This window comes from Pseudopodoces humilis, chromosome 17, assembly GCF_049639895.1.
Source record: "Pseudopodoces humilis isolate 2021_Gansu_Grassland_sample_001 chromosome 17, ASM4963989v1, whole genome shotgun sequence".
NCBI lineage: Eukaryota > Metazoa > Chordata > Aves > Passeriformes > Paridae > Pseudopodoces > Pseudopodoces humilis.
The window spans coordinates 14,503,517-14,509,688 of record NC_142216.1 but is presented as its reverse complement, the minus strand read 5'-3'; positions in this window follow the sequence as shown (position 1 = coordinate 14,509,688).

Here is a 6,172-nt window from a genome sequence, read left to right as displayed (position 1 = left end):
TACTGATATTTTTCTTAGTTTAGCTCCTCTTAAGTGGCATTTTAAAATGTAGTGTGTGGTATGATTGTATTAGTTCTTATAAATCTCTATTCCATTGGTTTTTATCTATTAGGTAACTTTGTTAATGCTAGTTAGTGCTATATCTTTCTGATGCTTATGACAATAAAGAAAAATTCAAAACAAAAGTAAAAGTGAAATGTAGTAAGTTAAAAGAGCTGTAATTCACTGCTAAAATAATGGCTTAAAAAGTGTATTTTACTTTTGAGGCCAGCTTTTAGTGGAAGATGGTGTCATGAAATGTTCAAGCTAAGATTGTTATAAGTTATGTGTCTTGTTTATAATGCTGGTTTTATTTGTAATGGGGGTTATGTTTAGAGATTAACTTAGGTCTTCTAGAAACAGATATATACAAATGCATGAAAAGTGATCACTTATGTTTTCATGGGTTGGGGTCTGTTGCTCTACAGAAATTAAAAGATTAAATTGTAGAATACCAGCTGCTATTGGGTTTTGAAGTGCTACTTTGTTGTTTAATATATTTATTGTAAGTTGTAATAAGAGAGTAATGAATTGAATTGTGCTGGTTTAGCTTTGTTTCTGTTCTAGGCTATCTGTTTCTAAGACTGCTTTTAACAAGGATTTTTTTGTTTTATCAAAACCTTTGATTTTTACTTTTCACCTCAAGCCCTGCCCTACTCCATCCCCCTTCAAGGGTGAACTCCCACCTTTTATTAGCTAAACCCTGTGGGATGCCTTGTTATTCCTGAGGGAACTTGGCTGATCCTGTTTGGGGCTGTGTGGTTCTGCTCTGACTGTAGAGCTGGGTAACATGTCATTAGACCACCTAAATCAGGTAAAAAGTAATGCTTTAGAAGTTAACTAAATTAACAGTATCTGATCTCTGGTTCTATAAAGAAGTAGCAGATGTAGAGTTTGATGGCTTTGAGGGAGTTTTCAGTCCTCTAGGCACCACTTTTATCTTCAGTTGCCTGCTTCCCCTGCCAGTCTTGAACTGCATCTTCACCCACAGCACTGGCCAGTCTCATTCTGGGACTGCTGGGCTGAAATGACCTGACCTGTTAAGTCTCACCACAAAGCAGATAGATGTTTCCAAAGTGTCTGGAAAATGTTTGTAAAAAACCAAACAACCCCTGGCCTTTTTGTGGTGGTTTGAATATTTTTTCCTTAGTGTAATTGTTTTCCCCTTGTACTTATTTTTGAATGCAAAATGAAAAATAAAAGTAATGAAGTGAACATGATTGAGTCAAATGGGGCAGTTTAGAGAGATGAAACAGAAGGGTCTAATCACTTAAATATGTTCTTTGTTCTTTATATTTGCTTAGCCGGGTAAAATATTCTGACATTGAGAATCCCAGTTTCATTTTCTATGTAATTATACCAATTAATTACTTTACTGGCAGATCAACAGCTTAGAGCCTAGTTTTAATTCTAAACACAACTGGCTTTTATTTCATTGTTAAATATTCATGCTTTATCTCAAAATATAAAACTATTTCATCTCAAGTGCAAGATTTCACAAAATGCCTCAGTGAAGATGGCCTGGAACCATATTTGCTGCTTTGTGTCTATGATTTTAGTACTTAATAGAATTGATCTGTTTCCCCAGAAAATTGTGCTATTGAATGGCCTAAAATGTATGCTCCAAAAAGCTTCTCAGCCACGGAACTTAATGTGGCATTTGGTGTGAAGCAGTGTGTTAAACTTTGCAAAGTCTTGCTTTAGCCCAGTTTAGCCTGGATAATCTACTGAGATTCACCTGAGTTTTTTTTAGGTTTAAAAGTATGTCTTGAGCAAACCATTGTCACTATACCAATCCTGCTAAAATATCAAGTTGCACACACATTCTTGTTGAAGTCTTAATTTGGGCAAAGTTAACTAAAAAAAAAATGCCAGCATGAACTGGAGGAAATTCTCGTAGAAAACCTCAGCAGCAATGGCCTATAGAAGTTTCCTCAGCTTAAAGGAGAAATGTGAATGGTTCTGTGCACTAAAACTCTCTTCTTAAAATATTGCCTCTAAGGGTTGGCTCAGAATTAGGAGAGCAGCAAAATCACCACTTTGTTCAGCACTCAGGGCCAGTTTTTGATGGACTGAGTCTGCCCCATTATAGAATGGCTTAAAATAAATTGCTGGGGTGCTACTTTCTGCTGATTAGTTCAGTGTGAAGCACTTTTTGTTAGAGTCTCACTAATGATGAGTAAGGTGAAAGGGTAGTTCAAACATAAATGGGTGCAATTGAAAAAATCAAGTGAGAGTTACCTGGATTCTCTTATTATAAATGATGGTGTACTCTGGGTAGCTAGGCAAGAATGCTACCAGAAGGTTAATTTCAACTTAATTTCCTTACATTTTTATAGCTTCTGAAGTATTTGCTTATTTGTTTTCTTCTGTTTTCATCTTGGGTAGTAGCAAATTAAAAAGTCCCCATGTGTTTATGTGTTTTGAAGCTATTTGTTAAACTTCTTAATAGTCTTGGTAAACCCTAAATGTGGTAATAGTCCTGTGACAGGCACTGCAGCCTTTCTTGTGTGGTCAAAGGTGCCTTTTCAAGGGTAACTAAGCAGTAAAAAGCTTTTGGCTATTTGATCTTCAGCAGAAATTAGGATTCCCATACTAAATATGCATCTAAACCCTGAACTACAAGTTAGGATGCTTATGCATATCTTCATTAAATAACTTTTTATTCATGATCATAGCAATGAGAACATAGTTAACTTCTGTCAGGCATTTGAGGTCAAATGCTCTTTATTTTAATTGTTAACAGATTTTTTCACACTGATTATATCAAAGAATAGTAATATTAAAATTACAATAAGCTTCTTTTTCTCCTGTGGTATGCAAAATGTCTTTGTAGTCTCAGGATCTGTTTTAAATTGTGTGTGCTGATTTGAGCAGCTGGAATCTGGCTTTGGTTTAAATTATCATGTTTAGATGAGTAATAAGACTTTAGAAATACTCCTGGAAATGGCAATTTTAAAGCACATTGCTGATTTAAATCATGAACCATGGGGTGACACTTTCTCCAAGTGAAAAGGTCAGATTTTCTTTGTTACTGTGATAAATGTTGACAATTACTGCTCTTGACTTCTCATAGACATGGATTCATATCAAGAGGGATTATGAAGAGGGCTTATGGATTAAGGTTAACAACAGCAGACAAGGTATTTTGACTGAAAAAACAGCAGAGACCTGTTTTATGATCTGATGTGTCCAGTGCAGGGAACTTGGTTAGGAAATGAGGGAATAGGAGAGAGAGGGACAGATTCCTGCAGGAAGGCTGCCTGCTGAGCTGGGTCTTGCCTATCCCCATTTCTTATGAGTAATCTAAAATCAGAATACAAGTTCCACTGGGCTTCAGTGTCTCATCAAAACTTTTTATTTTGTCATTAATGTGGATTTCTATATCTGCTGTTTGTGAGGTTTGCATTAATGATATTTAGTTGGTTTTACTCCCTTCTAATGTCTTAGTATTTGTTGTATTTGTGGGACTATTTAAATTAGGTATTTTTATGGCAGGTTTGTGCTTTGTCTTTAGACTTCATTGTATTTTATTATTCAGGGTTGAGAGAGGTAAGGCTGTTCTGCCTGTATAGTTCTGTGCTGCTCAGTTTTCAGTAACTTCAGAGGGAAATTCTTCTAATAAAGTTTTTCACAGAGAGACCACTAAATGTTTCTTTTTAAAAAGACCTGTAAAAAAAAGAAAATCCTGCTAGTTCATACAAAATAATTGCCAGCTGAAGTCTTATTGCAGTTTAAATGCTGCTGAACCAGATGAAATCATGAGGAAAGCATTGAATGTGCCATTTTTTGCTGCACAGTGCACCATCTATCCAAGATGGTGAGACGGGTGTTCTTTCCCCATATAAATGACGTTCATTGTGGTTTGGACCTCAAGTTCAAGGCTGTGTTTGTCCCTTGTGCTATGAAAATGTTTTAGATCAGAACAAGTACTATTTATTTTCTTGTATCAATTTAATTGTATATTTAATTTCTCAGTCAACTTTCAGTTGTGCTGCAACTGAAGGGCTTGGCTGTTGTGTTGGCTCTTTCCTGTTCCTGCCTGGTTGCCGCTTCCACAATATTAGTGAGAGATTTCTGTAGCTCCTCAGTGACTTGATTTAATTTACCACTAACCATGATTAGCTTTAATCATGATACAGAGTCATGTTCTGTGTACCTGCAACAATTCCTTGCTGATTGAATGTCTGATTATGAAGATAATGATTTTTTCTGTATCACGTCTTTCTAAGCTTTCCACTGCTGCATCATTTCCCACAAGTGATTTAATCAAGTCCAAATGACAATACAGGACAGGTAGTTCTTTTCACAGTAAATAATTATATACCACATACCTGCCATTTACTTGTTTCAAAATATATTCACAGACTAATCTGATCTTTCTGATCTGCCTTGGAGTTGCAAAAATATATGAAAAAGAGGAGGGAGAGGGGGGAAAAAAAGCACATCTTGTAAAAGACAAGCAATTGTTACTTTTTACTGTTATCTTACAAAGAGTATTGGATAGTAAAACTGACTTTCACAGGAAGTAAAGCCCTTCTGTTGCCTTGAGGTCTGTTCAGTGATGTGAAGTATTATTTTGTTAGTGGCATAATTAATTAAAAGGTTATCAAAATTGAAGATGTAAAGCTTTAATTGTTACAGACACTAAGCTGGGCCTTTTGTGTCCGTCTCTTGTGAACTTTACCTGCAACTGATTTTTTTTCAGAGGTTTGCTTGATTCTGAAGTGCTGTTTCATGAAGTATCATAGCCCTGTGACAAAAGTTAGACTGAAACTGGTTTCATCTAGAATTACCATGAAGGCTACTTCCAAAGGCTATCATTATGCAAAACGTAGCAAGTATGTCTGATATGACTTTATTGATGTGTAAGGGTGCTTTTAAGAGGTACATTTAGAAAAGACTTATTTGTGTCAGGCAGTGACAACTGCTGAAATTAAGAATTTAAGTCTTCATTGCTTCCTTGGGTTTCTGTGGCAGTGGATGTTGTGCTGTGCACTGGCCTTGAAAGCAAAAACTAATAAAACCCTGATGTGAAAGAAGAGTCATCAATTGCCAGGTTTAGGGGAAGAGATGACTCATTTGGCTGCTTCCAGTGCCCAACCTGGAAACTGCTCATCAGGAAACTCCCATCACTTCTTGGGGGGGAAAAGTGTGCAAGTCTTAATTACAGCAGACACTCATTACCTAATGTCTTCTGCTGAGGCTGGTTTTTACACACTTAGCAGATTTTAACATTAACATTTTAACTCTTGAGGTGTGGATTCTGTGCAGTTGACAAGATGAATTCGCTTAAGTGATTACTCTCAAGACATTGTGATCCTAGAGTATTGCAATCCCTTATCTAGTTAGATGCTATTCCCTTTTTAGCTTTGACTACAAGACTTTCAGAACCTGTATTTGAGAATTAAAGGCCTTTTGGAACTCTGAATCTCTGCTCTGCTCCTCCAATTTACTATGTGAACCGTATTGATACCCAGTAACTGCAAGAAATTTGAGGCCTGGAGGTGCAGGCACTCCTTAAAAGTTCTTTGTACTTAAATTTCTAACAGACAAATTCTGTCTAGGGATTTAGTTATTATTTCAGATGATTTTGCACTAGACTTTGGGTTATATCTCCCTGCTATTCCTATAATTCTGGAAGATGGACAGCCTAATGTGAACTTTCTGAATTTAACCATATCACTATATATGACTTATATGAATATTTAATGATACTTTTCTGTCTTATGCTTTCTCTTAATTCAATGTATTCTTATGGTTTCAAGGTTTTCTACTGCTGCTGATTAGCTGGATGATTAATGAAAAGTATAAAGAAGCTTAAATGCAGAAATTTTTCAGCACAAAATGTGAAAAATGCAAAACCGGTAAAAGAAAATCTGTATATACAATAAAATGTTTGCAAAGTTAGCAAAGATTTTAGCTCTAGTTCGGTGTATTAGAAACCTGAACTAGAAAAATTGCTCTGCTTAGAGCTGGCTTGAATTGTGGGAGATTGATGCCTCTGGAAATACAGTGATCAGATTTCAGCTCTGCTGTTTGTTTCCTATAGTGAGAGACTAGGCTGGATCTACACTTCCACTGAAGTACTTTCACGAAGCTGGTATTGGGTATATTATTCTCACTTCTGTCT